Consider the following 26,739-nt stretch of genomic DNA (forward strand, 5'->3'; position numbering starts at 1 on the left):
AAGGCGCCTTGCAGGACAATGCGAATTCGATGGATTCCTAGAGCAAATGCTAAGAGACTGTTTTGTGCTTGGCATTGGCCATGAGGTTATCCTTCGCAAATATTGACTGTTGAAACACCGAACCTGAGCAAAGCCATAACAATAGCCCAGGCATTTATGTCCACCAGCGATAACACCAAACAAATTTTGCAGCAGAAAGATGCATCGGCAAGTACTATACACAAAGTAACGTCATTTTCAGGCAGGAATGCATATGGCAGAATGTACACGCCTGCAGCTGCACGACCTCAGATAACTGAGTCCGCCATCGTGTGAATGCGAGGCAATTAATACCTTGTTGGCGCTGATCACCGAGTCCATCAATGCCGCTTCAAACACTATCCATGCAAAGGCTGGGGAACAATGGGACACCTCCAGTGAATGTGCAGACAAGCTGCAAACCCTGCAAACCACCACATTGCAAAGGAAGACCAATCCATGGCGGATCAAACTGAACTGGAGACTCGAACCGAGGAGGCAGAAGTGTACAGGGTACACAACTTCACCACGCAATGTCCACTGATCATGTTAAAAGTTGAACTGAACGGAATTCCAGTATCCATGGAATTAGACACGGGTGCAAGTCAGTTTATCATGAGCAAAACGCCTTAGAGAGGCTGTGGTGCAACAAGGATTAAAGGCCCAATCTGAGCCCTATTCATACCAAGCTGAGAACTTACACTAAAGAGCTGATTCCTGTAATTGGCAGTGGAGCAGTAAAAGTCTCCTATGATGGAGCGGTGCACGAACTACCACTATGGATTGTACCAGGAGATAGCCCCACACTGTTCGGCAGAAGCTGGTTTGGAAAAATCCGCTGGAACTGGTATGACATCCGAGTGTTTTCGTCCGTCGACGACGCCTTATGTGCCCAGGTTTTGAGCAAGTTCCCGTCGTTGTTTGAGCCAGGCATCGGAAATTTCTCTGGGGTGAAGGTGCAGATCCACTCGGTTCCCGGTACACGACCCACCCACCACAAGGCAAGTGCGGTGCCATATACAATGCGAGAGAAAGTGGAGATCGAGCTAGACAGGCTGCAATGAGAGGGCACCATCGCGCCGGTTGAGTTCAACGAGTGGGCCAGTCCGATTTTTCCGGTTCTCAAGGGCGATGGCACAGTCAGAATTTGTGGGGACTATAAAGTAACGATTTACCGTTTTTCGCTGCAGGACCAGTACCCGCTACCCAAGGCAGACGACCTACTTGTGACGCTGGCAGGAGGGAAGACATTCACCAAGTTGGACCTGACCTCGGCCTACATGACGCAGGAGCTGGCGGAATCTTCGAAAGGCCTCACCAGCATCAACACGCACAAAGGTCTGTTCATCTACAACAGAAGACTGTTTGGGATTCGATCGGCCGCTGTTATTTTTGAAAGGAACATGGAGAGTCTGCTTAAGTCGGTTCCGCGCACCGTGGTTTTCCAGGACGACATATTGATCACAGGTCAATACTTGCAGAACCTGGAAGAGGTTCGAAGTCGGCTAGATGTCGGCTAGATCGTGTGAGATTCAGGTTGAAATGCTCGAAGTGCGTTTTCCTGGCGCTAGAGGCGAGTTCTGAGGGAGAAGAATCGCAGCTGAAGGCATCAGACCCACCGACGCCAAGACGGATGCCATCAAGAACTTGCCGAGACCACAGAACGTGACGGAGTTGCGGTCGTTCCTGGGACTCCTCAATTATTTTGGTAATTTCCTACCTGGGTTAAGCACCTTGCTAGAACCTCCACACATGTTGCTACGCAAGGGAGATGACTGAGTATGGGGGAAATCACAAGAGACTGCTTTTGAGAAAGCCAGAAATCAGTTACGTTCCAACAAACTGCTTGTTCTATATGACCCATGTAAACGTTTAGTGCTAGCTTGCGATGTGTCTTCGTATGAGGTCGAGTATGTGTTACAACAAGCAAACGAATCAGGAACATTGCAACCGGTCGCTTATGCGTCCAAGAGTTTGTCCAAGGCCGAAAGGTCCTGCAGCATGGTGGAAAAAGCAGCTCTGGCATGCATTCACAGAGTGAAAAAAATGCATCAGTATCTGTTTGGGCTTAAGTTCAAGTTAGAAACTGACCATAAGCTGCTCATATCACTATTCTCAGAAAGCAAAGGTATTAATACCAATGCCTCTGCTCGCATCCAAAGATAGGCGCTCATGCTGTCTGCATATAACTATGTAATTCACCACAGGCCAGGCACAGCGCTGATGCTCTCAGTCGGCTACCATTACCCACCATCAGTGTGGAAATGGCACAGCCTGCAGACTTGCTCTTGGTGATGGATGCATTTAAAAATGAAAAGTCACCTGTTATGGCCCGCCAGATCAGGAACTAGACCAGCCAGGATCCTTTACTGTTCCTTGTAAAAAAAAAAAACTGTGTCCTCCATGGGAGCTGGTCCAGGGGAGATGCATGAAGAGATCAAGCCATTCCAGCGGCGCAAAGACGAAATGTCTTTTGTGGGGTAATCGCGTGGTTTTGCCTAAGAAAGGCAGGGAAACATTCATACGCGACCAACACAGTACCCACCCAGGCACAGTAATGATGAAAGCTATAGCCAGGATCCCATGTGTGGTGGCCCGGCATCGACTCAGATTTGGAGTCTTCCGTGCGCCAATGCAACATTTGTTCTCAACTGAGCAATGCACCCAGAGAGGCACCGCTAAGTTTGTGGTCATGGTCCTCCAAACCGTGGTCGAGGATCCACGTTGACTTCACTGGCCCGTTTCTAGGCAAAATATTTTTGGTTATTTTGGATGCTTATTCAAAATGGATTGAGTGTGTAATAATATCTGTAAGCACGTCCACTGCCACCATCGAAAGCCTACGAGCCATGTTTGCCACGCATGGCCTCTGCCTGATGTCCTTGTCAGCGACAATGGACCATGCATCACCAGCGCTGAATTCAAGGAATTCATGACCCGCAATGGGATCAAGCATGTCACATCTGTCCCGTTCAAGCCCACATCTAACAGCCAGGCAGAACGGGCAGTCCAAACCATCAAGCAAAGCTTGAAACGCGTCTCGGAAAGCTCCCTGCAGGCCCGCCTGTCCAGAGTCCTGTTCAGCTACTGCACAAGACCCCACTCGCTCACCGGGGTTCCCCCTGCCGAACTGCTCATGAAAAGGGCACGCAAGACAAGGCTCTCTCTAGTCCACCCTTATCTCCATGATCATGTCGGGGGCAGGCGGCATCTACAAAGCATGTACCATGATCGCGCAAGTTTGTCATGCAATATTGAAGTCAATGACCCTGTATTTGTGCTCAACTATGGACATGGTCCCAAATGGCTTGCTGGCACTGTCTTAGCCAAAGAAGGGAGTAGGGTGTTTCAGGTCAAACTTGCAAATGGACTAACTTGCAGAAAGCATTTGGACCAAACCAAACTGCGATTTAACCAGCCACGAGCAACCTGAAGAGGATACCACCAACTTTGACCCTGCGATACACACATAAGTGGCAACCGACATCACGGTTGACCACGAAGCTGAACTCATCACCCCATCAGCCCAGCAAGGCCAGCTGCACAGCAGCCCAGCGAAAGCCCAACCTACTCACCTGCACCTGTGTTTGCACCGAGACAATCGATTAGGGAGCGGAAAGCCCCAGATCGTATCACCCTGTAAATAAGTGTACTATTGACTTTGGGCAGGGGGGAGAAGTGATGTTACTTATGCAACACCTTGTAACCAGCATTCTACCATCACCAGAGGGCGCATCTGTTGGAGTCCCAAGGGATTCCAGCGTCCCTTGGGAACACTGCATATAAGCAGGCCTCCCAGGCTTTGCCTGCACTCTGGAGTCAGAATAAAGAGACTAAGGTCACACTTACTCAAGTCTACAGTACATTGCTTTATTTGAGACATAACAAGTCCAACATGTCTCTTTGTTGATCAATGTAAATACACCTGCCATGCAGTTAGTGATACATACAGGAATGATAAGATTTTTTTTTAAATAAGTGACAGCTAAGCCGTGCACTGATCAAGAGTAGCTGCTGATGAGGGTGGCTGCATGTTGCTGCATGAAGTGTGAGGGGTTTCACAGGATGGTGGGATACAAGTTCACATCAGTAATTGCCCAAACAAAAAGTCATCAAGCTCAGCCTTGCTGTTCTGGGGAAGTGCCAAAAAAATGCTCCAGTCCCTGAAACAGATCACATGATTGCACTCTGAGCCACATGCAGTGTACATCGTTTTCAGTGGCTGATCTGCAATTGTCAGCTTGGCTCAATTGGTAGCCCTTTTGCCAATGAGTCAGATGGTTATGTGTGCAAGGCCACTTCCAGGAATTCACCACATTATCTAGGTTGAACTGCCAGAGAATCCGTTGGATATGTGCATTCAATTAAAATTGAACTATTCTGCCAGTGGAGATAATCAGTTGGCTTCACAATTCAACTGGTTGTTTCTTTTTGAAAAATTATGTAACATTAAATGAACAAAGCACACTCTCTCTTTCCCTAATCTGTCTGTCTTTCACTGTCCGTCTCTCTTACTCCAATATACTTTTTAAAGTTTGAGAAATAGGAAACAAACTACAACAGGTATGTAATTAGGTCATTTCTTTCACAAACAAAAAATACTTTTTTTTTTAAAAAGCACTCAATATAAATTTTACCTTAGTTAAGCTTTTGAAATTTCCCCACTTGTTTTCAAAATTATTTGCACAAAAACTAATAGGCAAAAAGTGCTAGGAGGCAAAGAAAAATATCCAATCAATACAGCTGTCTGGTGCTTTTTTTAAAAATTATCGGGTTGTGGACATCACTGGCAAGGCTGGCATTTATTGCCCTCAAGAAGGTGGTGGAGGGCTTTGAGAAGAGGAATTAGTGACAAGCTTAGAGTTTGTGGCAGGGGCCAAAGGTGATGGCTTCAGTCATGCAATGTTTAACTGGAGGAAATTGTGGCTCATTCAGAACTGGATGTCAAACATGCAGGCTGGCAACAAAGAGACAGTGGATGGGTTGAGAGAGGTGGTGGCTAGATAGAATTGGGCATCATCTGCATATATGTAGAACCGGAGCCCACGTCTTCAGATGTTGTCATCAAGGAGTAACATGTAAATGAGGAAGAGCTAACCGTACAGGGGCGGGAAGAGATACCATTGTGGAAAAAACTATTTTGATCAGAAGTAGACTGTACATGTAACTAATAAACTTTAAAGCTGATTGATAGATAGGTCGCTTGATGGATCAGGGTGAGCTATAACATGTGACTGGATAAGTACAGTGCATTCAATTCTATGAAGTTGGACCCCATGAAGGTTAAATAATTCTTGACCTTGTGCCTTCAATTCCTGTTGAGCTTTCTGGTTGTTGTGAGTCGCCTTTGTTTAAATTTCACAGTTGCAAAGGAGTAAGGTGACATGAATTGTTTACTTCATCAGAAGTGTCTCACTCACCTGTCAAGGCTTAATTCAACAAAATCAAGTTTTCTCCATTATACATGAGATCATACGGTAACAAAGGTTCTATTTATTAAGATTAGAGCAGGAATTACTTCCATTGAACCATATTGAGTTAACTACACAAACATATGAATTAGTATCAATGCTCTTCACCGTGGCTCGAAACACCTGACCCAAAGAAAACATTCTCAGATATGCTGTGCAGTAAACGTTCTTTTATTCATGGTTGATGCATTTAATAGTGTATGAGTCCTTTCTTGAAGTGTAAGGTACATAACATAAAAAATGATTTAATCTGGTAAATTAAACAATGAAAACATTCATAGCTCTTTATTTCAGCTAAGATAATTCTCAAGTAAAACTAATTTTTTAAGTGTGAACATAAGCTGTACAGTGCCTAAATAGTATGAGTTATATATGTAAACGTGTAAATATCTTGTTTAACCACCAGAGGGCTCATCCCCTGAAGCCCCAAGGGATCCCACAATCCCTTGGGAGCACCTGTACATAAGGAGGCCTCACAGGCAGGAGAGGCATTCTGGAGACCTGTAATAAATGACTGCGGTCACACCTTACTTTGAGCTCACAGTATCTGGTCAGACTCTTTATGCAATACATAACAACTGGCGATGAGAAACAGATGATGAACCCCACCGCAACGATGCAGAGAACTGTGGGCATCCTGGAGAAATTTTCGGAGGGAGATGATTGGGAAACCTTCGTGGAGCGACTCGACCAATACTTCGTGGCCAACAAGCTGGAAGAAGCGAACGCTGCCAAACGAAGGCCGATCTTCCTCACCGTTTGCGGGGCACCAACGTATGGCCTCATGAAAAATCTGCTTGCTCCATCAAAACCCACAGAGAAGTCGTACGATGATTTGTGCACACTGGTCCGGGAGCATCTAAACCCGAAGGAAAGCATTCTGATGGCGAGGTACCGGTTCTACACGTACAAGAGGTTTGAAGGTCAGGAAGTAGCGAGCTGCGTCACCGAGCTAAGATGCCTTGCAGGACATTGCGAATTTGAAGGACACTTGGAGCACATGCTCAGGGACTTCTTTGTACTTAGCATTGGCCATGAAGTAATACTTTGTAAACTTTTGACTGTAGAGATCCCAACCTTGAGTAAAGCCATAGCGATAGCCCAGGCGTTCATCGCCATCAGTGACAATATCAAACAAATCTCTCAGCACACGATTGCTGCTGCACATACTGTGAACAAAGTAATGTTGTTTTCGAATCGTAATGTACAGGGCAGGCCTCACATGCCTGCAGCTGCACATCCGCAGATGTCTCAGAGTCCACCATTAAGGGTGGTGAACGCAAGGCCATTAATATCTTGTTGGCACTGCGGGGGTGATTATCATTTCCATTCATGCCGCTTCAAAGGATACGTTTGCAAGGGCTGCGGAACAATGGGACACCTCCAACGTATGTGCAGGCGAGCTGCAAATACTGCTAATCCTGCAAACCACAATGTTGCAGAGGAGGACAGATCCACAGTGGATCATGACGAACCAGAACTTCAGACAGAGGAGCCAGAGGTACATGGGGTGCACACATTTACCACAAAGTGTCCCCCGATAATGCTGAAGGTTGAATTAAATGGACTCCCGGTGTCAATGGAGCTGGACACGGGCGCGAGCCAGTCCATTATGAGCAAAAAGACTTTCGACAAATTGTGCTGCAGCAAGGCCTCAAGGTCAGTCCTGACTCCCATTCGCACTAAACAGAGAACGTACACAAAGGAACTGATTCCCGTAATCGGCAATACGACTGTAAAGGTCTCCTACGATGGAGCGGTGCACAAGTTACCACTCTGGGTGGTACCGGGCGATGGCCCCACGCTGCTCGGCAGGAGCTGGCTGGGGAAGATACACTGGAACTGGGACAACGTCCGAGCGCTGTCGTCCGTCGACGACACTTCATGTGCCCAGGTCCTAAACAAGTTCTCCTCGCTGTTCGAACCAGACATCGGGAAGTTCCAAGGAGCAAAAGTGCAGATCCACCTGATTCCGGGGGTGCGACCCATCCAACACAAGGTGAGAGCAGCACTGTACATGATGAGAGAGAGGGTGGAGATCGAGCTGGACCGGCTGCAATGAGAGGGTATCATTTCGCCGATCGAATTCAACGAGTGGGCCAGTCCGATTGTTCCAATTCCTCAAGGAAGACGGCACCGTCAGAATCTGTGGTGATTACAAAAAGTAACTATCAATCATTTCTCCCTGCAGGATCAATACCCACTACCAAAGGCAGACGACCTATTTGCGACGCTGGTGGGAGGAAAAACATTCACGAAGCTGGACTTGAGCTCGGCCTACATGACGCAGGAACTGGGGGAATCATCGAAGGGCCTCACCTGCATCAACATGCACAAAGGTCTCTTCATTTACAACAGATGCCCATTTGGGATTCAATCAGCCACAATGATATTCCAGAGGAACATGGAAAGCTTACTGAAGTCGGTCCTGCACATTGTGGTCTTCCAGGACGACATCTTGGGTTACAGGTCGGGACACCGTTGAGCATCTGCAGAACCTGGAGGAGGTCTTTAGTCAGCTTAATTGTGTGGGGCTCAGGTTAAAATGCTCGAAGTGCATTTTCCTGGCGCCCGACATGGAGTTCCTGGGGAGAAGAATCGCGACGGACGGCATCAGGCTCACCGATTCAAAGACGGAGGCAATCGAGAATGCACCGAGACCACAGAACGTGACGGAGCTGTGGTCGTTTCTAGGACTCCTGAACTACTTTGGTAACTTTTTACCGGGTCTCAGCACACCGTTAGAACCACTGCACTCTTTACTGCGTAAAGGAGATGAATGGGTATGGGGTAAAAGCCAAGAAAATGCCTTTGTAAAAGCTAGAAAACTGTTATGCTTGTGTTGTATGATTCATGTAAGCGTTTGGTACTAGCATGGGATGTGTCATCATACGGTGTCGGGTGTGTATTGCAGCAAGCTAATGAATCTGGGAAATTGCAACCGGTTGCTTATGCATCCAGAAGTCTGTCTAAGGCTGAGGGGGCCTACAGCATGATCGAAAAAGAAGTGTTAGCGTGTGTTTATGGGGTAAAGAAAATGCATCAATATCTGTTTGGTCTCAAATTTGAATTGGAAACTGACCATAAGCCACTGATATCCCTCTTTTCTGAAAGTAAAGGGATAAATACGAATGCATCGGCCTGCATCCAGAGATGGGCGCTCACATTGTCCGCATATAACTACGCCATCCGCCACAGGCCAGTCACAGAAAACTGTGCCGATGCTCTCAGTAGGCTTCCATTGCCCATCACAGGGGTGGAGATGGCACAGCCCGCAGATTTGGTTATGATAATGGAAGCATTCGAGAGTGAGCAATCACCTGTTACCGCCCGACAGATCAGAACCTGGACGGGCCAGGACCCCTTACTAAAAAAAACTGTGCGCTTCACTGGAGCTGGTACAGCGTCCCGTTAGAAATACAGGAAGAAATAAAGCCGTACCAGCAGCGCAAAGATGAAATGTCCATACAGGCAGACTGCCTTCTATGGGGTAATCGGGTAGTGGTACCAATAAAGGGCAGGGACACTTTCATTAGTGATCTCCACAGTACCCACCCAGGCATTGTAATGATGAAAGCGATAGCCAGATCCCACATTTGGTGGCCCTGTGTGCACAAACGTAACACATGTTCACAGTTAAGTAATGCACCCAGGGAGGCACCACTAAGTTTATGGCCTTGGCCCTCCAAACCATCGTCTAGCATCCATGTCAACTATGCAGGCCTGTTCTTGGGTAAAATGTTCCTAGTGGTTGTAGATGCTTACTCCAAATGGATTGAATGTGAGATAATGTCGGCAAGCACATCCACTGCCACCATTGAAAGCCTGCGGGCCATGTTTGCCACGCACAGCCTGCCCGACGTCCGTGAATGACAATGGGCCGTGTTTCACCAGTGCCGAGTTCAAAGAGTTCATGACCCGTAATGGGATCAAACATGTCACATCTGTCCTGTTTAAACCAGCGTCCAATGGTCAGGCAGAGAGAGCAGTGCAAACAATCAAACAGAGCTTGAAGAGGGTAACTGAAGGCTCACTGCAGACTCTCCTATCCCGAGTCCTGCTTAGTTACCGCACAAGGCACCACTTGCTCACTGGGGTTCCCCCCGCTGAACTGCTCATGAAAAAGGCACTTAAGATAAGGCTCTCGTTAGTCCACCCTGATCTACACGAACAGATAGAGAGTCGGCGGCTTCAACAGAATACATATCATGATCGCGCAAATGTGTCACGCGAAATCGAGATTAATGATCCTGTATTTGTGTTGAACTATGGACAAGGTCCCAAGTGGCTTCCCAGCACTGCCGTGGCCAAAGAGGGGAGTAGGGCATTTCTGGTCAAACTTTCAAATGGACTCACCTACAGGAAACACTTGGACCAAACCAAACTCAGCTTCACAGACTATCCAGAGCAACCCACAATAGACTATCATTTTTGACCATCCAACACACACACCAGTGGCAACCGACCCAGCGATGACCACGAAGCAGAATCCATCACCCGCAGCAGCCCAAGCAGGCATCACCATACCAGGCAGCCCAGCAAGGCCAGCTGCACAGCAGTCCAGCAAGGGCCCAACAAACGACTCACCAAAACCAGCATTTGCACCAAGACAATCAACCAGGGAAAGGAAGGCCCCAGATCAACTCAAATTGAAAATAGTTACATTATTGACATTGGGCAGGGAGGGGGGGGGGGGGTGCTGTTATATATGTAAACCTGTAAATACCATGTTTAACCACCAGAGGGCTCATCTCCTGGAGTCCCAAGGGATCCCACAATCCCTTGGGAGCACCTGTACATAAGGAGGCCTCACAGGCTGGAGAGGCACTCTGGAGACTGGTAATAAAGGACTGCGATCACACCTTACTTTGAGCTCACAATATCTGGTTAGACTCTTTATTCAACACATAACAGTATGGAATGATCAAAGTACGCTTTAGCAGTCACCCATTACTGTAGTGAATTCATCAACATACTTCTCACATCTATGTACCTCCCCCTGCACTATACACACATAGAAATTCATTTTGGAAAATATTGCACCTAGTTCTTCTTTAGTATAAAATCTATTCATAGTCCTTGGAAAGCATTTCCTAGTGCTTCAAATGCTTTTAGTTTCCATAACTAAAAGATGCAACCACATCCATTTATCATCCATTTATCAGCTTCAGGGAAACTTGTCTAAATTAAATATTGCAGTTAAATACATAATTTCAGTCATAAAGTCCAGTAAAGTCCTTAAAATTATCAAATATTAGGAGCTTTTGCTTGAGAGGAAGCAACATAATTCCTTGTTCAATAGCTCTCAAAAACAGAAAGTGAAACTTGAAAATTCATAAACAGCAGAGCTAATAGACAATATTTCAATCACAATTATACTTACAAGGTCATATTTCAATGCTAGAATTTTTCTTGGGAGGATAGCAGAAGCAGTGGAGTAGCAAATTAACCAGATTCCCAACATAGAAGATCAACAGAACCAGCCATTCAACCCTTTGTGCCTTTCCCGATGTTTGCTCTTTAACTGGAACAATCTACTTTGGTCATTCAAATTCATAGTAAATAAGAGCAGCCCCAACATAGATACTGTGGAAAACCACTTGTCACATCTTTCCAGTTCTTCTTTCCACATAATCTGAGAACTTTATAGCTAGAGCCTCCACTATTTCTTCCCTAGATTCCCTCAGTGTGCGTCAGCCAGCGGCTCAGCTGGCAGCACCCTTGGCTCCGAGTCAGAAGGTTGTGGGTTCATGTCCCAATCCAGAGACTTGAGCACTAAAATCTAGGCTGACACTGCAGTGCAGTGCTGAGGAAGTGCTACACTGTTGGAGGTCCCGTCCTTCAGTTGAGACATAAAACCGAGGCCCCATCTGCTATCTCAGGTGGACGTAAAAAAATCCCATGGCACTATTTCGATGAAGAGCAGGGAGTTATCCCTGGTGTCCTGGCTAATATTTATCCCTCAACCAACATCACTAAAATAGATTATCTGGTCATTATCAGATGTTTGTGGCAGCTTGATGTGTGCAAATTGGCTGTCATGTTGCGTACATTACAACAATGACACTACAAAAATAAAATTGTCTGTAAAGCGCTTTGGGATATCCGATGGTCGTGAAAAGCACTTTATACATGCAAGTCTTTCTTGTTTCAGGATCTGTATATGTAAAGTACCAAGTTGCAGTGATTTGTCCACCTTAGGACGGAATCATTTCTTTTGTACAATTTCTCTGAATAGTAACACCCATAAACTGCATCTACCTTTGGCGGTTCTACAATTCAAATTTCTGCCTTAATTTTGAGAGGAGGTGAAGTGCTTATTTAATATCAGTCATTCCCCTCACTCTTCACTTGCCTCCTTCATCTCTTTCTTAGCAACCGTATGTTGACTATCCTATGACTACAAATATGCCTATAGAAAGCTTTTTTGTTGCTCTGCTTTCTGGTAATTTTCTCATATTCCCTCAGCCTTTCTAATCTTTTTTGAACCTTTGATATATTTTCTTTTTACTCGGCCCTCCTGTTGTGTTATACATGATGAGTCACGACTAAATGGAATCTTCTGTTCATGTGTGGCTAGCGGGAAGAGCACAATTAGACCAGAGCTGATGTCGGATGGCTGGAAGGGGCTATGGGGATGGAGGGTGGGGTAAATAATGGAGCAATGTGGGATAGAAAGTTAAAGCAGAGCGGGGGAGGAGAAGGGGGGTGGCGGGGGAAGTTAGTGCAGGGTTAGCCGGAAAGAGGTTGGGAGAAGGAAAGGGAAAGTGGAGGAAAGTTAGATCCAGGATCAAATAAAGCACATTTAGAGGTTTGGCAAGGGAGATGGTTGGATAATTTTAATGGCAGTGGCAAATGGTGATGGGAGGATAGGTGGATGAGGTGGGCCGCAGATAGAGAAATAAGGTGGAGGAGTAAGGAGGTAAATGGAGGGACAAGAGGGAAGAAATGGAGGAGGATGGTGGAATGGAGAGGTAAAATCCTGAACACCATCTAATAAGAGAAAGTGTTTCTCACAATAAAACACAGTAGTCTCTTTACATCAATCATTTACTTTATTTGAAAAAAATTGAGGTATCAGTTATTAATATTCAATTATGATAAATTGCTGCATAAGGTCACAAAGATATTGAAGTCTGGGACTGCAAGTTTAATAAGGCTCAAAGATTGGGCACCACCACTACCCAGAAGGCAGCCAATTTTGCCGGCAGCATAGAAAAGCAGTGGAGTCATGAAGATACTTAAGGTATAGCGCTGGGATGGTTAGCACTGCTAAGGCTTTGGATGGGAAAAGAAAGAAAGCACCTTCAAACAGAATCCTGTAGTAGGCTGGGAAGAGCAAATGGAAGCTGCCAGCACTAATGCAGAAGGCTATTTCAGAGGCCTCCAAGTTAATCCTTTATGGGACTGCACAGGCCATTTAAAAAACCGTGCAAGCTGGCTGCACGGGATCCCTGGAGTGCTGCGCAGCCATGCAGGTTACATTGCCGTCAGCACCAAACCAGGCAGGCCACCGGGATATTGGTAGATCATTAATAAGTGGGCGAGGTGGGAAATTAGTTGTAAAAGCCTCAGAACAATGGGTGAACAGAGGAAGCCTGTGGCCTGGTGGTTGAGTATAATAGAGGGCAGGTGAGGAAGGAAGGAAGGAACATAGGAACAGGAGTAGGTCATTCAGCCCCTCGAGCCTGTTCCACCATTCAATTAGATCATGGCTGATCTGTATCTTACCTCCATTTACCCACCTTGGCTCCGTAACCTTTAATACCCTTCCCTAACAAAAATCTATCAAACTCAGTTTTGAAATTTTCAATTGAGCCAGCCTCAACAACGTTTTTAGGAGATCGATCCAGAATTCCACTACCTTTGTATGAAGAAATGTTTCCGAACATCTTCCCTGAATGGCCCAGTTCTAATTATAACATGCAAAATTGATGGGAGGAAAAAACTAGTTGGTCCATCATGCATGCCCCACACTCATGATAGCCTGAGCATCATGACTCAACACTTCCTTCCTCCCTCACTCCACCCCCTCCCCCCACCCTGCAGCCATGTAATCTCCTGGAGAGCTGAAGGGCAAGCCAGGGATACAAAACGGGAGCAGGAGGAACCAAAAGGGGAAAAAGTCATAATAAAATATATAACTAGTTAAATATGTAAAAAAATAAAAATCAGAAGTTACAGATGAAGAAAAACCCAAGTTTAGTTACCTTGGGGGAAACAGTATCGGGCTGGAATTTGCAGAAAAATATTGTTTTATTAATGCGCAAATCAGCCAGCAACTTGTGAGAAGGAAGAGATACCTCACAAATTGTGAATTGCCACAAGTTGCTGGAAGATTTGCGTCAATATTTTCACAAAAACAGCATCTTGCACTTAAATTCCCCATGATTTTCATGAAGTTTTTGCACATATATTGTCCATTAAACGCGCCACACAAAGTTAAGTCTAGTAGTTAATAGCACAAGTTCCCTTGAGACGACGTGCCAATTATTAATGACTGCCAATCATTCTCTCTGTCCCAGAAATTGAACAATTAAAAGTGTGGAGTTTCATTCCTCCAGTAATAAATTTTCAAATCCCATTGAAATGACAAATTTTACATTTTAAACGTTTTTCTTCCTTCTCTCTCTCTCTTTTCCATGAATCCAATCTTCCAATCCCTCATTTCTCTTTCTGTACCTGATTTGATTTTAATTCACCCTCCTTCTCAGTCCTTCTGTTTATTTCTCATTCCTTAAATCTCATCATCATCATCATCATAGGCAGTGCCTCAAAACGAGGATGACTTGCTTCCACGCCAAAAAAGGATGAGTTCACAGGTGTTTCAATGAAGGACCCAATATTCCAGATTCCAAACTACATCGTGAAGGGTGGAAGATGCCTGTGCGTGGATTTTTTTAAAAAAAAACGTGTGGTGACACACGGTTGATCCCGCTATTGGCGAAGGTCCCAGATGCCTTGTTGCCCTTGCTGCGCCACTATCAACTCGCACGTCCAGCAGCTTACAGGGCAAAACAATTTAAGCTGAAAGGCGCAAGGAAAATTCTAACTAACCGGGAACAGCGCGAGATTCCCTGCTGTAGAAAATTCTGATGTCTGAGCTGGCACAAAGATATCAGAAAATTGTTGATAGACACCGCCCAGTGGTCGGAGCCAGTAACTAGATGCAGATTCAAAGTAGTCTTTTTATCCCTACTCTCTCTAAAATAGAAGACATGCGACCAACAAGCATTGTGAGACAAAAGGTGGGAAAGTCTGATCATAATGTCACCTATAGGCATAGCAAGTATTGCAGAAAAATGTGGACATTTTTATAATGATATTTCCCATTAGAGGAGGTTGCCATAGGAGGTATCAATGGAATATGCACTCCATGTACTGAATTTCTAATATGGATTTGTCCGGATTTTCTTTTTTATCTGTTCTGGAGAAGCTAAATGCCTCTCTGATCAGTGAAAGATCTGACCTAGTCTCACTTCAATACATGCAACCAGAGTCTTTGATATGCTCCATTTTTCTTTGCTGGAATACACTTGATATGATTTGTAATGTTTCCATCCCCTGTTTAAATATTTCCCATTGCTGACTTAGAATTCCATTTAATCTGGGAAAGGTCCCTTTTTAGTCTCATTTTGATTTGCCTTTGTACTTGTCTTTTTATTTTTTTATTCCTATGCTGAATCCGTCTGGATTTTGCTTCCAAATGTTCCACCGAATATAGGCCACCTCCCTGTTCGGTTTTCTTACCCAGCACTAGTATAAATAGTGCATCTTTCATTGTTGGAGCAGCAACATATTGACTCAAATAAAAGTTCTCAACACACTGCAAAAATAGTGCCACTTTTCTCATTATATTCTCAGTCTATGCAGCCTTATTCCCAATTCCCAATCAGTGGAAACAAACTCTCATTATTTTCCCTTCCAAAATCTTTCGTAATTCTGAAAGCCTTTACTCGGTGTCCTCGGACCAATGAAAAAAGTCAATAGGCTAGACTTCGCATTGCTGTCCAGATCGCCCAAAAATGGGTGATATTTCCGGCGTTAGTGATATTATTTTTCGTGATTGCCGGAATATTGCCCATTTTAAAACCCGCTAGTTTCCATTTTGCTATTTGGGCGCTAGCCATAGCGATGTGAAATGGGTGTTAGCAATTTATTCGAGAGAGGGGCGGGGAGTGGGGGGGGAGACGGAGGGGGAGAGGAGAGGAGATGGGTGTATGAAAGCCCCAAGTGCTTTTTCGAGGAAGCCACTGCTACCCTGGGTTGCTGAGATGAAAAATTCTTGGGCCCAATTGACCCGGGGTGGTCGTGGGAAACTCCCCACCACCCCCCTCCCCCGAGTGTACCAAAGAATCTGGGCAGAGATCGCCGAAGTGGTGTCTTCGACGACGCATGAGGTCAAAGAGCCTAACCAATCCCGCAAGCGCTGGAACGACCTCGTTGGTTCCGGCAGAGCAATTATTACATTTATTAAATAAATTGTAATGATACAATGATTCATTCAAATGTAGATCTGCTGGATTGCAGTTAGGCTGATAATCTTGGTATCATGCGTTTAATCCTAACCTCGATCTTATTCAAGTTATTCTCAGACCATAGATATAACCATGCATTCAATTGCATACAAAGTGTATTAGCATATAACGTCAATGTTAACAATGAATAGCATGGGCGATGACTAATTAGGGATTGTCTGTGCGTGTTGTGTTGTGTAATAATAATAATCTACTAACCGTCAGTAATCTGATATGTCATATCTGTAATAGCACCTAGGCAATGATCTTATGCCATGTTCTTGTCACCTTTGCAGAAGTAACTTTCGAAGAATAGGGTGGAACAGAGGCATACTGGGGGAGGACCGGCAGATGTCACCCCATTGACGGACCTTACGTTGGCCTTAGTGGGGGTCCACAATCGGTCGGCCACCCACGGTGGTGCTGAACCTGTTCTTGTGCCACGTGAGTAATGTATAAACCGTAGTTGACAAAGTAATTTAATGCCATTTGAGTACAAATGATTGATGTAATGAATGATGGGATCATGAAATATCATTGTAATGCAAAGCGGATTCTGTACCATGATGTTAATGTGATGTCTGTCATTAATATTTATATTTGTAGTAGTGTTGCTCCTCGTACTTATGATGGCAAAGCGTAAGCATTCTCATATGACCCTGGCATCCCCTTCTCTTCTACTAACCTCATTTATGTTTTCTAGGTCACCAAGCTTCACAGGCTTTCCAGGGTCCCCAGGCTCGTCAGCCTTGGCAGACTCCCTAGGTTCTCCCAGTTGTCTCTGGAGGCAAGAGCCTCTCCTGTCCTTTTACAGGTGCTCCTATCCACCGAATGAGGTGGTGGAGAAGAAGCCTGCAGTGGGGTCTTCCTATGTTCCTGTGGCCATTTCCTCATCCATCAAGGAAGCAGTGGGGCCAAGCTCCTTGCAGCAGGGCACCCAGAGTGGTTCAATGCCTACGCCGACCCCGCGGAGGTTGGTTCGGCGAGGTCGCACTACTCCAAGACCAGCAGATGCAAGCATGGACATGGTTGAACTGTCCAGGATGAGCGTCGACATAGGTCGAGGGCTCTTCCAGGCAATAGGCGTGTTAACTGGCCACGTTGCCAGACGGCATCTAGTGGTCCTGGAATATGGCACTGCACCCCAAGGTGCCGTACCGCCATTGCCACCGACACACGCGAGCCAGGAGGAAGCTCTTGCTTCTGACTCAGGATGGTTTTTTCTGGAAACGTCCTCTCCATCATCAGCCCCATCTTTGAATCTGCCATCACCCCCCACACAGCAGCAGCGCTCGAGGTGCCCTGCTACAAGGTGCCTTGGAGTTTGTACAAGGGGAAGAGGTGGGGTTCAGAGTGCGGGGGGGGGGGGGTTGGGGGTGAAAGGAGAGGTGTGGCTGTAGGTAAGGAGGGTGGGGATTATTGTTATTAATAAATTTGTTGACTGTTGGGTGTTATATTTATAATTTTTTGAAAGTTTGTTTTTATTGTTATTGCTTATTATGTAAAACATTTTCAATGTTGAGATGGGGGTGGGGGGTACATGGGTGTTTGTTATAAAAATAAAATTGTTTAAAACTTTTCAATGCATTAAAAATGTTTTATTTAAACTTCCATTGTTGTGCAGTGTCTTCCAATAGCAAAAACGTTAAGCATATACAAAGTTTGCAAACACTGGCCAGGAAAGGCAAAGATGAAACGCACCATAACAACTGTAACGGTCACCAAAATAATGCAAACTGTTCATTTCTGAGCTGTGGACACAGCAGTCTTGCAGCTGTGTAACTACCACCAACGTAAGTTCACGCAAAGCATTCATTTATGAGCTGCTGTCGCAACAGTCTTGCAGCTGCATAACTACCACGGGCTTTTCTTGCGGTCTAGGGTGGGGTGGGGGCACCTCTTTGGGCACATAATGCTCTTCAATGAACCTTCTTCCATCTCTATTCTGCAGAATGTGAGTAGTTATCAATGCTGGCTGAGAAATTACAGGCCCCATTCATTACTAAATGCCCCAGTTATGTGTATTCAAAATTATTAAATTGTCCTCTAAATAAAAAATCAAAATTCAGCACATGATTAGATGGTAGTCAAGAGATTTTAAAACCACCTTAAAAGCATTCACAAATTACTTCAAAGCTCCCATGAACTTGAAGCAGCCTTTTATGAAAAATCCTCCGAATTACAAAATGGCGTTCATTAAAAATCAGGTGAGTGCAGCTTTTTTTTTTAAAAAAAGAGTGTCTTTTTGGGCGAGCAATCATTTGGGCGATATATGGTGAGATGCTGAAAGTAGTGCTCGGCGATAATCTGGGCGGTATTTGGGCGTTAGTTTCCATTATAAATAGTCTTCTGGACGATGACTGATGATGTCATAATTTTTTTTTAAATGTGGGCGGGCGGTTCAGCTAATTCTCGGTGTTAGTTTTTATTTTTAATCAAATATGGGCGTTAAACTCAATCTTAGCGGTTAAATGGGCGGTAGCTAGGTGAACTCGATGAAAAGTCTAGCCCTAAATGTTTTGAACTATTTCTCATAAATTAGAATTTCTCATTCCTGGTTTCATTCTAATAAATCTTTGCTGCCGCCTTTCGACAGGCTCACCATCGTTAGGGCCATAGAGACACATTTGTCAAATCTCCCACCATCAACATCCTGGGGGTCACCATTGACCAGAAACTTAACTGAACCAGCCACACAAATATTGTGGCTAAAAGAACAGATCAGAGGCTGGGTATTCTGCAGTGAGTGACTCACCTCCTGACTTTCCAAAGCCTTTCCACCATCTACAAGGCACAAGTCAGAAGGGTGATGGAATACTCTCCACTTGCCTGGATGAGTGCAGCTCCAACAACACTCAGAAGCTTGACACCATCCAAGGCAAAGCAACTTAAACATTCACTCCTTCCACCACCAGCACATAGTGTGCACCATCTACAGGATGTCCTACAGCAATTCACCAAGGTTTCTTTGACAGCACCTCCCAAACTCATGACCTCTACCACCTAGAAGGACCAGAGCAGCAGGCTCCAAGTCACACCATCCTGACTTGGAAATATATCGCCGTTCCTTCATCGTCGCTGGGTCAAAATCCTGGAACTCGCTACCTAACAACGCTGTGGAAATACCTTCACCACAGTGGTTCAAGAAGGTGGCACACCACCATCTTCTTAAGGGCAAATAGGTATGAGCAATAAATGGTGGCCTTTCCAGCGCCACCACCATCTCATGAATGATTTAAAAACAGTTCTGTAACTGTGACCTAACCAATGTTCTGTAAAGGTTCAATGGCACTCACTTTCTTTTACAGTCAATGTTTCTTTCCATAAAGCCCACAATCCAATTTGCTCTTTTAATGGTCTTTCATTCTGCACTCTCACCTTTAAAGATCTAAGCATTTGCATCATTAGATCGTTGTTTCTTCACTCTATTTAATACTATTCTGCTATGAATTTACACGAGTTTTCTAAATGTAGCCACATAACCGTTTGCATTGGAAGGTTTTCACATCTTGGTGATCAATGTCATAACATCCTGTTTTTAACAGTTTCAACATGTGTCACAAGTGTGGTTTTGAGACTCTTGTTTCCTACTCTTGCAAGTGGACAGCAGCTCAAAAATCATTTGAAGAAATTTTAAGAAAACATCTCGACTAAAATGGAGGAACTGTTCCTGCACCAGTCATCTAAATTTACTTGTTTAATAAGAACATTTGAAATCTTCTAATTTAGCAGCATTATTGCATTTTTTGGGGCCAGGTTTCTCATCCAATCTTTTGTTCCTGATAGGAATGATTAATGCAATCCAAGTAACAGCCTGCTAACTAGAAATATGTAATTATGTGTAATTTTTTTTTCATTATCTATACAGACACAAGACATATTTAATTACAAGCACAAGGTCGCTAGTTTGCATGTGGGCAGGCTGAGCAGACGGCAGCTGCAGATACCCACCCACATGCAGCTTGACCCACTTCGGAAGCAGTACATGGATGTACAGTAAAAGGCAGGATACTGAGCTTTTCACTCCAACTGACCCACAGATAGGACTAAGGAGACAAGACTTGACTCCTTTATGTTTCAATTCCAATTGTGTTGTATTAACGTGTAGTCAAGGTAACTCAGTTTTTCAAATGGAGTTCCAGTAGGTCACCAGATTTATCTTATTTTTCTGTAACTGGCTGATTTGCGAGCATGTTACTTCCGTAAAGATACATGGGTAGATTTTGCCAGCAATGTGCAGCCTTACTGCTGGAGGGACCATACATACAAGCACACATGCGACCACACACATAATTCACTGCAACGAGTTTGGGATTAACAGGGAAATGGTGATTATAGACATTTGCAACCCTTATTTACATCACATTATTAAAATATCCCATGCCAAATCTCATGACATCTGGCAAGGCTGTCTCTGTTCATCTTACTTATATTAAATACTGCAACAAAGTTATGGGAGCTCGCCTGCTTGCAATCACAGATTACAGTCAGAGTTTCTGGTAAACTCCTTTTTGTGTGTTTGCAATTATATTTTGCTCTATGCATTAGTTAGTTTTGGTGGCCTGTGTATCATTCTTGACATTCTGGTATTTCCCCCCCCCCCCCCCAATAATTTGCTTCATTATTCTTAGATGTTGCTGCCAATCAAATTATACTGTACAAAGTGGCAAGTATGGAAATTCCTTTGGGGAGACCCAAAATATTGTATGATTTAGATGAAGACAACAAATTTGAGGGAACAACAAATACAGGGACAATTGACACCCGAAGCATTTTGGCCTTCCCATCACTCACATTTAGAGATTCCTACACACAAATCTAGTCTTGTCTTCACAGCCTCCATTTCACAAGACAGGTCATCACAGATAGCATCTGGAGCAGGACAGAAGTTAAGGTCACCATCGTGTTGAACTTGCATGCTACCAAATCCTTCCAAGCCACTACAGGGGAGATCGGTCACATCAGACAGTCTGCACTGCACACATGCATCAAGCAAGTGACAACGCCTATATTTATTTGCAAGGGACGACATCTTCAAAACTATCATTGTGGAAATAAAACATGACGAGTTGGAGAGGATAGCAGGGTTTCCTCATACGCAGGGTGTTGCAGGCACCATGTGGGCATCGGAGCTGCTCAAATAAACATTATCTACATAAACAGAAATGGCTTGCACTCAATTAATAATCAGGTGATATTTGATCACAGAAATATCATTGTACATGTCAATGGCCATTATTCAAGAAGCTGCCATGACACATTAATTGCACGGCAGTCTGCAGTGCCCGGGATATCGAATAGGAGTCAAGGACTAACCTTTGACCCGATGGAGAATCACCAACATCCCTCCCCACCACAAACGCGTCCCCAACCACAGCATAGCCTTGAGCCACAAGACCAAGCATTCCATCGGCCGTCATTCCCAGCTGCGAATAGAGTATGCAATTCAGCTTTGACAAAATGAAAGATTGCATGCAAAGAACAATGGGTGTGTGCAATGCTTTAAATGTGTCAGGAGTTTCCAACTTGCATTTATTGCACCGTTTCCAACTTGCACGGTTGATGGGTCTCATAAGAATTGTATGCAGAAGTGAGGAGCGCACTTAATTATGCCATCACATGAAATTAGTGAACAATTAAAAGGGGTTGGGCTAATCTAAGCAGTCAGCATGGATCTGTAAAGGATAGTAATGATTAAAAATTTAATTTAATTTTTGAGTAAATCAGTTTACAAACAAAATGTTAGATGTTGGATACATGGATTTTTGAATTTTATGATCTTTTATTACCATGTAAATATATGGATTAATAAAAAATGATCTTTTAATAAGAAAGGAATAGAAGGTTATGCTGATAGGGTTAGAAGAAGAGGGAGGGTTAGATGAAGAGGGATAGAAGGAAGCTTGTGTGGAGCATAAGCACTGATTATGGACCAGTTGGGCCAAATATTCTGTTTCTGTGCTATGAATTCTATGTAATATTGTGCATGATCATGGATTACCAAAAGGAAGCAAGATAGTTGACTCAAACAGAAAGCATCAATGTCAAGAATTAATTTCCCTCATATTTGCATTAACTATAGTTGGATGAACATTCATTAACACAACAACAAGTACAGGTAGTTGAATTCTACGAAGCCAATGACTAACACTGTCAGGAGACTGCCAATTGTGGACTCTAAAATATTGGTCTATATTCGATAAACAAATACCTTTCACAGGGTTGCTACCTTCTAACACTCATGATACTCTTTATTTTGTATCTATGAGACAAGCCCTTAAACCAACTGGAAGAACAAATTCAAATGTTTGTAATCAGAATTTGTAATGTACATAATGTCAAATTACAGATCTTCAAAATTAGGTGAAACATCAGAACTGAGATTTATGATGCAGTGCGAGACCAAATTTAAATAAATGGGGCTCTGTTTATATATATATTTTTATAAAAAAGAGAATGAGATGCAGGAATGGGTCACATTTTAAACCAAAATGAGCATGGCCCATTCCAACTTAGTGAGTGTTGATAGGACTGAATCATCCATTAAATATTAAACAGCCACAAAGTGAATTTGTGGTGTTAATGCAGCTTGCTGCCCTTGTGAACTGATGACATAAGTGACTGTGATTAGAAATGTTCTCACTACATACAGCAAGCATGGGGCAACACCTTCAATGTTTTGCTGGCATCACTAATTTTGAAGCAACACCCTTTTACATTAGATTGAAATGACTACAGTGACATTGTGGAGTCAAAATTACTCTGTTATAGCTTGTACACACAAAATGACTACCCAAGTGCACAATTAATATGTGTTATCCACTCAATCATACCCTCACCTCCACCTTTGATGCCTTTATACACGTTAAAACTATTAGGCTCGCTCACCCTGATCAGCCCCCATCTCTGTCCAAGTACAAGGGACGCAGACTTGAATGGTTATGGCGGACAACAGGCTGAGTCATCCATCGCCAGTTCTACCTGGACCACATAAAGCACTACTGAGTCCTGTTTGCCTCTGCCAAAACTGTGCTTTAGTCTAGGATAACCCCCAGTATGTCAAGAAGTACAGTGGTATAGTAGTTATGTTACTGGGCGAATAATCCAGAAGACTGGATTAGTGATCCAGAGACGCGAGTTCAAATCCCACCACGATAGCTGGGGAATTTAAATTCAGTTAATTAAATAAATCTGGAATTAAAAAAAATATTAAACGCCTGGATCGTAAAAACCCATCTGGTTCACTAATTTCCTTAGGGAAGGAAATCTGCCGTTCTTACCTGATTTGGCCTATATGTGACACCAGACCCACAGCAATGTGGTTGACTTTTAACTGCCCTCTGCGGGCCGCCACCTTCTCAAGGGCAATTAGGGATGGGCAATAAATGCCACCAGCAACGCCCATATCCCATGAACAAATAAAAAAAGGCTTCTCTGTTCCATTACAAACCGTCTTCTTAAACCCCTCTCTCTCTCCCCCGCCATCCCCCCCTCACTTTCAACAAGTGTGAGGAGCTCATGCACTTTGATCAGACCATCAGTTTCCCTCCTTTCCCCTAGTCCCCTGAGCCAAACTTGCCTCAAGGTTCCCCCTCGGCCCTGAACTTGCACCTTTCTCTAGTTTCTCATCTAGCTCTCCTTATGTCCTCTCCTAGCTCATCTTATCCACAAAATCTACATCCTTGATCCTATTCCCACTAAACTGCTGACCACCCAACTTCTGGAATAAAAGGGGAGTATTGGTAATGGTGATCATGAAACTCCCGGATCATAACAACCCATCGCGTTCACTAATGACCTTCAGGGAAAGAAATTTGCCATGTTTACCCGCTTTGGCCCACAGCACTTAACTGCCCTCTAAAATGGCCTAGCAAGTCACTCAGTTGTATTCAAGGCGGTAGCTCACTTTCTCAAGGGCAATTAGGAATGGCCAATAAATGCTTACCTTGCCAGCGACGTCCACATCCCCTGAAGGAATTTTTACAAATCCAAAAATCTGATTTTAAGGTTCAGGTAACAAACATAAATCATTCAATAGCTATTTTTATGGCTTAATCTGTACCAATCAACTGGATTACTACTTTGCAAATACATCTAGAATCCTTATATAAACTGAGGCTTTCCAACAATGACAGTGAATTATCAGTGTTCTTTCATAGGTGTGAATGGCCCACAGTTCAAAAGCAGGAGTTTATGTCCAGGTCTTTTGCAGAAGTGAACAAATCCCTGAAATTCACCATCGGTGATGAGGCAGCTTATTCTAGGAGTTAGCATGACCTTTCAGTTAAACGTAGAAAATTTTAGCAAGTGATTAATGAACAATCAGCAGAAGACTTAATTACAGCGTTAAACATAGTCAGCCATTACTCTATGACACACATGATCAAGGCTTGATCCAAGTTCAGTGTGTGGACATTTCGCACTGCCCTACAAATGCAGTAAATGTAATCCACTATACATCAGCAAAGACATAAATGGGTGCATATCACATTAATGTGCATCGCTTTCCTTGCCTGAAGCATATGCACTCATGCACACCTCTGAAATCCAATACCACAGGCACAGAACAAAGATGCCAGTGCAGTGTTCACAGCACCACAATACTTTACAAGCCTGGCCCAGAGAAAGCTTTCACAATGGAATACCGGGAACAGGACTGACATTACAGGCCAGCCCAATTTTGAAGTGGAGCCTACATCATAGCAACTCTGGTACAGACACCACCATATAATTAGTCAGGTTCTATTTGGATACCAACCATTTGAACACACTGTTTATACAATACACAGTTAGTTCTAATTTTTCACTGGTATGACAAATTCCATATAATGTACTATATATCTGCAAAAGCCTGGTCTTACTCAGACACCATGCAACACAATAAAGATCTTAAAACAAGGATAAAATTAATTTCCGTTGAAATATACAAATATTACTCAAACATATCCGCACTCATACATTTACACTGAATCTGCAATCCAGGTTTAAGTATCATACTGTACATCAGGTTAATACAGATCGAGTTATAACATAGCCAGAGAATTAAACCAACATCTAATGCTGAATTAATATTTTGATCTATAGTTTGTTTATTGTTAATAGATGCGATTGTGCCTTATTTCTGGCTGCATTCCCTTCCTGTAAACCAATGAGCTCGTTGAGGACGAGCTGGTTCCCCACTGCACGTCTTAAAAAAAATTAAACCATTAACATCACATTCCACAGCTCCAGGGGAACAAGAGAACAAATCATATATATAAGCACCCACATCCTTGCACGCAGCCAGTGTGAACCCACATCAATAATACCACTCCAAGTACAGGACTCCAGACCAGGCAAAAGTATCGTCCCCCACCTTGAACACTGACCTTGTGATGCGAATTTAAATATGCACATTTATCTCCAACTACACACTCACTTTGTAACAACAGCCATCCCTTTCCCACCCCCGCATAAACAACAGCATTACAACAATACCCAAAATTGTTGCTGTGTTCCAACTGCAAAATGTTAATAATTCACCCCAGTTTATTACTGGAAATCAAGTCTACGGACGACTTCTGTGGAATGTGGGTTTAGAGAGTCGGAGGGAGGGAAATATCAAAACAGCACAAGTTAGCGGGAGCTACTTCGTACCAAGATGAGGGAGAGACTAGAGAGAGAGAGAGAGAGAGCGGGGCGGGGGACAGAGAGCCGCCTGCAAACAAACCCCACAGCAACTTGTTTAAAAAGTGAGCGGGCAGAGTGAGTCAGCGGCTAACTGGTCTCACTCACTCTCTGCCCCGAGGAGAAAGCAAGAAGCTCCTTCCGTTAAACGAAGCCGGGACTGAGAGCAATGAGAAGACCCGAGCCCGAACCCCTGCAGCAGGAGGGAGGCCCGCTGACTGTGCACTGTACCTGGGCTGAGGCTGCAGCTCCTTAAGCGGCGGGCGGTGAGCTTTAATTCCCGGACACTTCCCAGAGCCTGACAGCGGAGGGGCGGGGCTGGTGGGCGGTGCAGCTAGTCACTATGCTGAGTTCCGGGCCGGTGGGGAGGAGAGCTGCGGCTCCGCGGCCATGTTTGATACATTGTCGCCCTCCTCCCCGCTGGTGTGCCGGCACTTACCGGAGGTCTCGCACCTGGGCAATCAATGACCCTGACCTTCCGCTCAGGAGCGCTCGCGGCCGCAGGCAGGCCCGTGCCGTGCGCTGTCACCGGGACCGGGCTCCCTGCAGCAGCCTCCAGGCAGGCTCGGCGCTAAATCTCCATCTCAGGAGGAAGAGAAGTCGTTGCCGCTTCCCGCAAATGGCTTCGCTGTGGGGCCCTCTGTGTGCTGCGGATCACCTCTCTCCTGCATCCGTTCACCTTATTGCAGATCAGGTTCGCTTCATGCATTTCTTAATCTCTTTCCCCACCCCCACATTCAGCCGCCGTTGTACTTACTTTTTCCCGCTCACTCTCTAATATTCCCCTTGCTCTCCCATTTATTTTGTTAGGGATCCCTCGCCTTCTCTCGCATTGACTTTTTGTGGTTTCTTCTTTGTCTTGCACTTTCACTTTTTTTACAGACCCTTTCTCCTTTCTCACACGTTCACTCTCACTGTTGTCATCTTCAGTTCATTGCATCCTTCCTTTTCCTTGCCTCAAATTCCTATTATTAGAGATCATATTTACTGTAGTTCCTGCCTGTCACTTTACCTTAGATTCCCCATCCTATTTTATCTTTGCAAGGAGGAACTTGTATTTATTTTGG

General features: G+C 44.4%; 1 protein-coding gene across 1 annotated transcript in view; it reads right to left on the reverse strand.

Moving 5' to 3' along the window:
• LOC139267193 (dystrobrevin beta-like) overlaps positions 1 to 26,212 on the reverse strand; it is an 843,282-nt gene extending 817,070 nt beyond the window's left edge. The window contains exon 1 of the mRNA XM_070885122.1: positions 25,904 to 26,212. The gene's annotated coding sequence lies outside the window, so the exon portion shown is untranslated. The remainder of the gene's footprint in view (positions 1 to 25,903) is intronic.
• Positions 26,213 to 26,739: the final 527 nt, after the last annotated feature.

Source organism: Pristiophorus japonicus, chromosome 7 (assembly GCF_044704955.1).
Source record: "Pristiophorus japonicus isolate sPriJap1 chromosome 7, sPriJap1.hap1, whole genome shotgun sequence".
NCBI lineage: Eukaryota > Metazoa > Chordata > Chondrichthyes > Pristiophoridae > Pristiophorus > Pristiophorus japonicus.